The sequence below is a fragment of the Diabrotica virgifera genome, chromosome 1 (assembly GCF_917563875.1).
Source record: "Diabrotica virgifera virgifera chromosome 1, PGI_DIABVI_V3a".
NCBI classification, from domain to species: Eukaryota; Metazoa; Arthropoda; class Insecta; order Coleoptera; family Chrysomelidae; genus Diabrotica; species Diabrotica virgifera.
The window spans coordinates 250,271,857-250,283,847 of NC_065443.1; the positions used below are offsets into that span (position 1 = coordinate 250,271,857).

General features: G+C 34.5%; 1 protein-coding gene across 1 annotated transcript in view; it reads right to left on the reverse strand.

Annotated features, from left to right (window-relative positions):
• Positions 1-11,416, reverse strand: part of LOC114329096 (peroxidase-like) — a 96,441-nt gene extending 85,025 nt beyond the window's left edge. Inside the window, exon 1 of the mRNA XM_028278109.2 lies at positions 11,277-11,416. The gene's annotated coding sequence lies outside the window, so the exon portion shown is untranslated. The remainder of the gene's footprint in view (positions 1-11,276) is intronic.
• Positions 11,417-11,991: the final 575 nt, after the last annotated feature.

Sequence of the window (11,991 nt, forward strand, 5' to 3'; positions counted from 1 at the left end):
TAATCTATCATGGTTTTCAGCATCTCCAGAAAGCAATATGGCCGAAATCCAAATAATACTATTTGGTCTATCGACAGAGAATTGTTAAGATCAAATGGTTTTATTTTATACCTTTCCAAGAGCATATATCCTACATAAAAGCTATCAAGCTGTCAATAATGCCACTCGGTTTTAATGTGAATCTAACCTAAAATCGAGACGTCGTAGTGCTGTGTGTGTTGTATTTTTCTTTTAAAATGACCAGTTCGTTTATATTCTAAGTACTCGCTACTTATTTCTTCCATACTAACTGTACTTTCACTTTTTACAACACACTACACCACTGTTTCGCTCTAAAATAAAGGGCCGACCATTTTGGACATGAAAGAAGAGTTTCTAACAAGAAGCATAGTTTGGTCTTTACGATAATCAAATTGATTAAGTTAAGAGCGTTTTGTTTTAATATAGCCTACTAATTGCATTTAAGAAAGCAACTTTAAAGAAAACTAAAAAATAGTTTGAATGCATATGTTTTACTGACATAATAGTCTTGAGATCAAGTAGTTTTAATAATAGGTTTTATTAATCATATTAGGAGAATCTTCAAAACTGCAATAAAACTAAAAGGTCACAAACGAGAATCTAATAAAACCAAACAGTCCGGAAGTTCTTCATAAAACTGTTTAGTTTTAAAGTGAACTAAGAATAAACCATTTTAAAACTACAATAAGACAAATTATCTATTAAGATTAATTAGTCTTATTTGGTACACTTACTAGATACTTTAAAATTAGTGACAAATGCTTAACAGTTTTAAAGTTCTGGCAGTATATCTACAAGGTAACCTTAAAACCATTATCTTCTTATTTACCACAATAAAACCTTTATAAACCTTAAATGAAACTAAAATGTTTTGATTGTGCTACTTGGGCTGGATCGGACACGGTTTCCAAGAATATCGGGGATGTCGTTGTGGACTAGAAGCTGGCGACTTTCCATTATTTTGTTGTATTCTTTAACCAATGCATGTTCGCGGCGTAGGTTTTGTTGTGCTATATTACTAAGGGTGGATAGCCACATCGTAGGGGTGGGCTTAATTGCGCTTGTTATCATACGCATAGCACGGTTTAGTTGAGTGTCGACCAGGTAGGTATGCCTGCTATTTAGTCACACTGGTGCACAGTATTTTGCCACCGGATATATCAGGCCAAGAGCAGAGGATCTTAAAGTTGATGCTGTGGACCCCCATGTAGTGCCGCAGAATTTCTGTATTATATTGTTGCGTGTTTTCAATTTTGCTGCTGTTTTCGTCAGATGTTCTCTGAATGTGAGCGTTCTATCTAGAGTAACCCCAAGGTATTTCGGGTATTTATTGTGTTTCAACAGCTTGTTATTAAAATACACTCGCAATTCTCTGTTTGCCAGCTTCTTGTTTGCCAGCTTCTTGTTTGCCAGTTGAGATGAAAAGCTGATACTTCAGTTTTTGTACTACTTGGTTGTAGTCTCCATTTCTTAAGGTATTCGCTGAGGATGGATAGGTCATTCGTAAGAGTGATTTCTGTAGTTTCTAAAGATCGGTGGCTTGTTGCAAGGGTCCAGTCGTCAGCATATCCAAACTTCCGAGATTCGGTTTCAGGCATGTCAGCAATATAGAGGCTGAAAAGTAAGGGGGCAAGGACAGAACCCTGTGGAAGGCCATTGTTAAGTTTCATCTGTCTACTCGTCTCCTTTCCCATTATAACCTGGAAGGCTCTGTGGGTCAGCATGTTGTCAATGAGGTTAATTATATTTCTGCAGGGGATAATACGGGCCCGTTTATATATTAATCCCTGTCTCCAAACAGTATCATATGCTACTGTTAGATCTATTTATGTCTTTTGTTTCTTTGGAAAACTAGCTTCTATAAAAGTTGTTAATGACAGCACTTGGTCAGTACAGCTTGGATAAGGGCGGAAGCCAGCTTGTTCAATGGGAACGTTTTCTAGTATCCTGTGACTAATTCTGTTGAGGAGAAGCTTTTCTAATAGTTTATATACCATGCTGAGTAGAGCTATGGGGCGGTAGTAATGGTAAATTGTAAGTATTTCTATCAAACAATACTGCAAAAATTAGCTGTGGGGGTACTCATTTTATGAGTCCATAACTTTAATAAAAATGATACCCTCACGGCTGATTTTTTCAGGATTGTTTGATAACAATATTTACAATTACTTGGTAACATAGTCCGACAGATTTTTAAGGTTACTCCAGTTGTTGTCGGACGCACCAAATTTTAGAAACCTCTATATTTACGAAACGACACATTTTCCGTATTAGAAAAGTTGTCCGACTCAACATGAATAACTGAATAAACGAAGTCTCATGAGGGAGGTAGGTAATAATGATCTTTTTAAGTGTGGGTCCAAGAGCTATAATATCCTTTTTAGTCCAGAAAGCCACTGCGCATCCGCTAGGAAAAATATTCCGATTCGGATTTTTTGCACAATCTTACTCAGAAAGGTCAGATCTTACTTTTAAAGTGGGTCAAAAATTTTTTAAACGTTTTTTTTGTTTTTTCCTAAAATAATTTTTTTTCATGGAACAAAGTTTTTTTTAGATTTTTTTGGATCATTCCAAACAGAAAAGATCTGTAGTGACATTTCTCTAAAGTTGATAGTTTTTGATATATAAGCGATTAAAAACTGAAAAATTGCGAAATTGGCCATTTTTAACCCTCAAAAACTATGTGAAAAACCGAAAATTTGAATGTTGCCAAGGTAGATAGATATTCTTTAAACATCCATTGATGAAATCCCGAAGAGTTTTTGCAGTACAATATTCAAAACTCCTTTGTTTTTTAATTGCTAACCAAGCGTGCGCGACACTATTTTCCACCGACAGTATGGTGCAAATGAAAGGAATAAATTCGTTATTTCGTAAACCGGCAACTTTAAGGAAAAATCCCGAAACAGGTCGATTTTTATTTTTAAGTTATGATATTGTGGCATATATGGTATACTAGTGACGTCATCCATCTGGGCGTGATGACGTAATCGATGATTTTTTTAAATGAGAATATGTGTCGTGTACTAGCTCATTTGAAAGGCTCTTCAATTCTCTATTCAGTAATATAAACATTTATATAATTATTTATGTAGGGTGTCCTTCCACTTCTTTTTTGTCAAATAATTTAATTTAATAACAATTTTTTGGACACCCTGTATAAATAATTATGTAAATGTTTACATTACTGAATAGAGAATTGAAGAACCTTTCAATTGAGCTACCACACGACCCCTATTCTCATTTAAAAAATCATCGATTACGTCATCACACCCAGACGGATGACGTCACGAGTATACCGTATATGCCACAATACCATAACTTAAAAATAAAAATCGACCTGTTTCGGGGTTTTTCCTTAAAGTCGCAGGTTTACGAAATAACAACTTTATTCCTTTCATTTGCACCATAGGTACTCTATACACATGCAACGGTGGAAAATAGTGTCGCGCACGCGTGATTAGAAATTAGAAAAAAAGGAGTTTTGAATACTGTATTGCAAAAAACTCTTCGGGATTTCATCAATCGATGTTTATAGTGTAGGAAACAAAGGTTGAACCTTGCAAAATGGACACAAGTCCGGTTTTATTTTTTTTCTGGTATATCAAGGGGTGCTTATTATAAGACTAACTTTTTCTGAAAAAATTTCGCCCCGGAACCTCCCTTTTCACCCCTTTAAAGGGGGTAATTTGTGGTTTTTGCGGAACGTAGCCCTTCCTGTAACTTTTACAAAAAAATTCTTTTATAGAAATATGAAGAGGACTATATTTTCTACGATTTATTTCCAACACCATCTCTCTATCATCCACCGTTTAGCGGGGGTGGCGCCCTAAAGTTGACAAGTTTTTAAAAAAGATGTTTTAAAAAAAATATATTTTTCCCTAACTGTAACGGAAATTAAGAAGAAATCCTGCGGCAATTATTCACAAATAATTGACTGATTTTTTTGTATAGGTTTTACTTAAGGATAATTGCCCTTTTTTTAATTACAGGGTGTTACATTTTAAAAAACCTCTTTTTATACCATCTGAACCGTTTATGCTAGAGTAAAAAGACTTTCAGCGATTACCCATGTACTGGTGCTATTTACAAATTTGTATAATGCATCCCCATTTTTTCCCCGGAACCACCCAAAAAAAAAGAAGAATTAATAAATAAATTGATTTTCTTGGAATCCTTCACACACAATGCCCTTTATTAATATGCTTCATACATTATTTTGTGGACGTTATTATTACCCATGCATGGACACCAAAAGCAATTTCCTAGTGCAACCCCTTAAGCAAAAAAAAAATAAATAAAATGGGGGGTTGAAAATTTTTTTTTGTTTTTTGCTTTTTGATCCATATGGGCATATGCTTCATCAATAGTGCTTTTCAAAAATATATATGGTTATTGCAACATCTCTGCGAAAACCACCCCTATCCTTGAAAATGTACTGCAGAAACTACCCCTATCCCTTGGCGAGCATGTTTTTACGATTTTCTCATTACCTATGTATTATTTTTAAACAAAACTTATACAAGGTTAAAGACCACTACTTACTCTAAAAATTATGTCCTATTCATTTTTTCGTATAAGCAACGGTTACGGCACAATGGCGCCGTAAACCTCATATATGCTTTGGCGGGCTCCAGTTTTTGTTTTTTTTTTCGTCATCTGTTCGTTTTATTGATAAAGTACTTGTGCAAAATAAAACAACACAGTGTAACCTACAAATTATGACTTATGCACATTTTACATTCTTTGCTCCCCAAAGCCACAGTGGTGGCCCAAAATAAATTTTTGCATATTTTCGCCACCTACATGCATTTTATTGCATTAATGCTACCTTAACAGCACAATATTTACCCTTAGGTGGTCGCTACGCAGTGGCGGATCCAGGGAGGGGTGATGGGGGTGAACACCTCCCCCCCTCTCAAACCAAGTCATATTATATTCAAAGATTATAAAAATATTCATTTATTTTTATAGAAATTTAACCAATTGGCACCCCCTCTTAACGATGCTGGATCCGCCACTGTCGCTAAAGCATAAAAAGTCATTCTTATAAAAATAATATTAATATTATATAAGTATTTCTATAAAAATAAATGAATATTTTTATAATCTTTAAATATAATATCACTTGGTTTGAGAGGGGTGGGGGTGATCGCCCCCATCACCCCTCCCTGGATCCGCCACTGCTTAGCGACCACTTAGGGGTGAATATTGTGCTATTAAGGTAGCATTAACGCAATAAAATGCGTGTAGGTGGCGAAAATATGAAAAAATTTATTTTGGGCCACCACTGTAGCTTTGGGGAGCAAAGAATGTAAAATATGCATAGGTCATGATTTGTAGGTTACACTGTGTTGTTTTATTTTACATAAGTACTTTATCAATAAAACAAACAGATGACGAAAAAATAAACAAAAACTGGAGCCCGTCAAAGCATATATGAGGTTTACGGCGCCACTGTGCCGTAACGGTTGCTTAAACGAAAAAAATGAATAGGACCTAATTTTTAGAGTAAATAGTGGTCTTTAACCTTGTATAAGTTTTGTTTAAAAAAATGAATAGGTAATGAGAAAATCGTAAAAACATGCTGGATAAGGTATAGGGGTAGTTTCTGCAGTATATTTTCAAGGATAGGGTTTGTTTGCGCAGGGATGTTGCAATAACCATATATATTTTTGAAAAGCACTATTGATGAAGCATATGCCCATATGGATCAAAAAGCAAAAAACAAAAAAAATTTTAACCCCCCATTTTATTTATTGTTTTTGGCTACAAGGGTTACACTAGGAAATCGCGTTTAGTGTCCATGCATGGGTAATAATAACTTGCACAAAATGATATATGAAGCATATTAATAAAGGGCATTGTGTGTGAAGGATTCCAAGAAAATCACTTTATTTATTAATTCTTCTTCTTTTTTGGGTGGTTCCGGGGAAAAAATGGGGGTGCATTATACAAATTTGTAAATGACACCAGTACATGGGTAATCGCTGAAAGTCTTTTTACTCTAGCATAAACGGTTCAGATGGTATAAAAAGGGGTTTTTTAAAATGTAACACCCTGTCATTAAAAAAAGGACAATTACCCTTAAGTGAAACCTATACGAAAAAATCAATCATATATTTGTGAATAATCTCCGTAGCATTTCTTTTTAATTTCCGTTACAGTTAGCGAAAAATATATTTTTCTAAAAACATCTTTTTTAAAAATTTGTCAACTTTGGGGCGCCACCCTTGCTAAACGGTGGATGATAGAGAGATGCTGTCGCAAATAAATCGTAGAAAATATAGTCCTCTTCATATTTCTATAAAAGAAATTCTTTGTAAAAGGTACAGGAAGGGCTACGTTCTGCAAAAACCATAAATTACCCCCTTTAAAGGGGTGAAAAGGGGGGTTCCGGGGCGAAATTTTTTCAGAAAAAGTTAGTCTTATAATAAGCACCCCTTGATATGCCAGAAAAAAAATAAAACCGGACTTGTGTCCATTTTGCAAGGTTCAACCTCTGTTTCCTACACTATTAAAGAATATGTACCTACCTTGGCAACATTCAAATTTTAAGTTTTTCACATACTTTTTGAAGGTTAAAAATGGCCGATCTCGCAATTTTTCAATTTTTATTCACTTATATGTCAAAAACTATCAAATTTAGAGAAAAGTCACTACAGACCTTTTCTGTTTGGAATGATCCAAGATACCTAAAAAAACTTTGTTCCATGCAAAAAAAAAATAATTTTAGGAAAAAAACAAAAAAAAAACGTTTAAAATATTTTTGACCCACTTTTGGTCCTGGCAACCTGCAAATTTGTTAAAAGGGGTCCTTTTTTAGTAAGAATGTGCAAAAAATCCGAATCGGAATATTTTTCCTATTTGATCTCAAACGTTCTAATACCAAAGTAGTCTGGTTGTTAAACTCATTGCAATAACAAATTAATTTATTGCAGCTTATCGAACTTAAATTTTTGGTAAAATCATAAATTCCAATTGTTTATAAGAAATGCCATACAACATTTAAAAATAATGTACAGAAGTTAAGACTTGTACGTGAGGGTTTCTCTAAAATACATACCTACCGTATAATACGTTCCAAGTTTTAAAACTCGTCCTACGGGACGAATGGGAATCTAATAAAATGAATCTCATAATGGCAGATTAATGCTGGGTCTGCTACAGATGGCTTAAAAGCCGATGAAGAAGTTGGAGCTGGGCTAAACGGAGCGAAACCAAGGCTAAGCCTGAGTGAAAACCTATGTAATCACTCTACCATTTTCCAGGTGAGCATTACTGCTATAGAGATGTGCCTACAAGAAATAATAAAAAGGAACTACTGGGACAGATCTATAAGGATTATATCTGTTAGCCAGGTGGCATTCAAGGCTCTGTAATCGAATCGGATTGATTCCAAGTTAGTTTGGAACTGTCTTCAGAATCTAATTAGGATCGGAAAAGTAACAAAGTAAGTTTACTCTGGGTGCGAGGACATACTGGTATTGAAGAGAACGAAAAAGCGAACCTACGTGTCAGGGGAGGGGCAAAAGAAACATCCATAGGGTTAGAATCTGTTGTTGGCATAGCAAAGAGTACAGTCAAAAGAAGAATATCGGACTGTGTGGAAAGGATGAAATGTAAACGTAGGTATGAACAAATGGGTCCAACACATTCGAAGGCTTTTATATATAAGCCTTCGAAGAAGAGATCATAAGATCTACTAGATATGAATAGGAAACACAGAAAATCGAACTGACAGAAAGTGTGAATTGCAGATTCTGCCAGACTGATAACGAGATGGCGGAACTCGTTTTAAGCAACTGCCAGGGATCGATAGGATAAAGCTCAATACATTTGACCATTATCAATTCGAGTTCTACGACTTCGTAGAAGTGTCACCTACCGACAAATTTAACCTAGAGATGAACCTAACCTAACATAAGCCTTAATTCTGCCAAAATGTTTATTAATGATAGCCAAGTTGAACTTAAGACTCTAATATCCACAACTTGTTGAGTTTGTAACAGTTTGAAACTACAAATAGAATCCTTAAGTAACAGTCGAGGCACAACAAAGTAACTTATATAATATTATAACATTATATTATATAATATTATAAGATTATATTATATAATATTATAACAATATAATGGATTGCTGATAACGAGATTGCTGCCAGACTGGCTAAAGAAGTAGATAGTACACCTTTTATAGGACCAGAGCCTCTCTGGGATACCTCAAAAATCCGCACCATGGAAGATGTCCGAAAATGGGAAAAAATAGCTTAATGCTACATATTGTTTTGTTAACTACTTAAAAATATTTTTAGGACCTTAGAAAACTGAATTGGAGGTACTACAGGTGTTCTCATTGGACATCGCTCACTCAGATATTATTTCTATAAACTTGACAAAGTAGACAAAGCAACACATTGGTCTCGCAGAAATGAAAAAAAAAAATAGTTAAACATCATTGTCTGCAATTGCACAGCAATTCTTCGCCAATGCCATAAATATCTGGAACAGTTATTTTTAGAAATTGTAGGTAACAAATGTAGCACATAAATAGCTTAGAAGCACCAAAAAGAGGCTCATCTCAAAGATGAGCTAAAACATGTTATTAAGAGAGATGCTGGAATAAGATGGATACTAACAAAACTGTATATAAACCAGGAAAATAGACAATGGGAAACTGCAAGGTAGAAGAAGAAGAGGTAGACTGAGGAAAAGGTGGCAGGCAAGAATAAATAAAGCCATGGATGAAAGAGGTCTGCAAGTAGGTCAATATGCGGACAGAGAGGAGTGGCGAATGGGTATCGGAAGACGGAGAAAGTTGTAGACCGAGAGTATATATACTTAAATAGATAAGATGAGGCTTATGTCCAAAATAAGTACGATATGGAACTGTAATAGATAGTATTTAAATTCGGCTTTCAACTTGAAAACTGAAGCACCAAACAAATATATGAACAAATAATTTAATTAAATGTGACCTGAAAGAAGGTAGGTTTATAACATAAGAAGAGAGAGGGGAAATTACTAGGAATCAAAGTAATTTTAAAAAAGAAGTAACAGAAACGCACGACATGTTTTCTCTCTCCTGTGGCGCTACAGCGCAAGTAGGGCCCTGGCCTCCTCCAGCATCCGTCTCCAAATATCTCTGTCTGTGGCTGCTCTCCTCCAGTTGTCCATCTTCAATATCTCTTTTGCATCAGTTCTCACTTCGTCTATCCAGCTCTTCTTTAGTCTTACTACTGGCCGAAGTCCCACCTTAGTTCCGCTAATCGTTCTACTAGGTGTTCTGCCGTTATTCACAGGACAAATTAACGCCAAATAAAAATAAATAAAATTGACAGAAAAGAGAAGACTATCTCAATATAGTAATAAAATAATAAGAGAACAAACGAAAATAAAATGACAGAAACAACTTACAAGACAATGATAAGGTTATCGGTAATATTTGGAGGAAATAACATTGATTAATTACAGAACACATGAAAAAAATTAATTTAAAACAGGGATCCGCAACCACCGGCCTGCGGGCCGCATGCGACCGGTAAACCACTACGGTGCGGCCCTCGCAAGTAAGAGCTGTTTGAAAGAGCCTATAAAAATGTGCACTTCTGACCAGAAGAGTACGTCTCTAGGGGACGGGTTATTCCGTTATTTGAAACAAGCCTTAGAGTTATTACGATTAAGTTAACAAATAAGTGTTACTACTGACGAAGGCAAGAAAATGAGCTGTCAAAACACAGGTGTAGGTATAGGAAGAGTCATTACCAAACAGAAAGATTTAGCTTCAGCTGCTCCCTTGATATTTAATTGTAATAGTCATCAATAGACGCTGTGGGACAACTTATTATTTTAGAAATAAAAAATGGCCAAGGTTGTATCTACTGTCAATTCTATAAGAAAAAATCACATCATAGACCTTCGAAAAGTTCCTGGAAGATCTGGAATTTGACTATGGTGACGTCATTTATTACAGTGAAGTGAGGTGGCTCAGTTGTGAGTTGGGGTGACATTCTAAATAGGTTTTAAAGGAGATTAAATAAAATCCTCTGGAAGATCTATTCAATAACCAGTAGATAGATCTTTCTGACTGATTTAACCGACAAACTAAAGTAAATCAAAGATGAGATATGAGATGTATTCAGAAGAAGAAGAATTCATTGTATAAAAAACTGAAACAATTTATCAAACATATTGGTAAAAGAAAGCTCGACCATTTCCCGAACTGCAAGAAAGTCGTTGAAGGAGCAAGGGGAATTTTGTATGGCAAAATACTAAAATGAAAAATGTGTTCATACAACTCCAAACTCAGTTTAAAAACCTTTGCTAATTTTAAAAATATTTTACTTAACAAGGAGATTTTCCAAAAACCCATTTGTAGTTTATAGAAATGATGTAGGGGAGATTCGGTTATTGGTGCGCAGCTAAGGCTAAGTCAGGATATTTTGCAAATTTCAGTTTCCAACTTTTTTGAAGATATACTTCAAATTGGTATATTGGTCGGACCTTATTCAATGAATGGTTGAACAGTAGAACAGTGAGGGGCGATATTTCCAATTAGTGTAACGCGCACAATTACACGAACTATTCGGCTAATGGTGCGCATATGTCGGGTAACTGTGCGCAATAATAGAACTTAAAATGTAGTTTATTGACCATAAATATTAAAGGGACAAACAAATATACAGAAAAAGATAAGAAACATAAGTACATATCTGTGTGAGTGGATTTTTTCAATCTTTGCAAAATTGAAGCAGGCATTAAAAATCATTCAAGTTAAGTACAACCTTAAAAATCGCATTAGGTTTATAAGCCTCACTTAATTTTATACCCACCCAAATTAATTTACTAAAAGGCCAAAAAATAGTTTTATCTTTAAAATGTAGTAAATTTAGGTAAAATGTCGCCGGCACCAACATCCTCATAATATTTGTGGCCCTTATAGAAAAAGCTTGCCGACCGGTCGTTTAAAATATTCAGGGTAATAAAAGTACATAGGATAATATAAGATGTTAATTACAAGATATATTGAGTAGAAAACAAAAGCTAGAAAAAAATGCGGAATAAAGGGACTGGAAAAAATTATAGAAAATACATAATAAATCATGAAGGATTATTTAGATTGGGGTGATTACAAGGTAGAAAGAGCTTTCAACTAAGCTTTAATGATATATCAATTTTTTAAAACATTAATAATATTAAAAACAAATAAATCCCTAAATTATTTAAGTATTGCCTTATTGAAAGTAGATCACTTACGTAGTCGTTACTTTTTCTACAATAAAAATCGCACCTCACTTCAACTTACTTCTGACCACAACTGACGACTTGCATCGGACTATCAGTCTATCCCGATTTGGGAGACAGAAAAATAAAAAGAGAAAGTACTAATCGCTTTTCGATCTGTAACGTACTATAAGCAATAAACTAGATTTCGAGTACCTTGGGTATTTTTTTAATGATAGTTTGGGGTTTGCTGAGACTCCGAACATTTCGCAGATCGGAGTTAAAGTTACGATTTGTATTCGTATACATAGTGCAGGAATGGATCTAGATTTTTAACTATAATTTAACGTTTCCGGAAATTTCAATTAGTAAAAACACCTTACGTCTTTAGTAACATGTTTTTGTTGCGAAAGTAATGACATTTTTTTCATCTTCAGTAAGAATCCTCCACAAAACTTAGTTACAATATTATACTGTCGTATATTATGATACATCATCATATCATCATCTTTATGTTGTTCTGAAGCCATTTCCTTGTGGCATTTTTATGATTAACTATTTAGATGGGAAATAAGCCACAATTAAATTGAAAAAATAATTTTATTAACGTTTCGACGCCCAAATCGGGTGTCGTTGTCAAAATACAAAATACTACTAAATTAAACAAAAATGTTGTTGCTAAGTAAAAAAATTCTTCTATTAATTTATTTAATCTGACTCATTTATATTGGCAATTCAGACGTATATT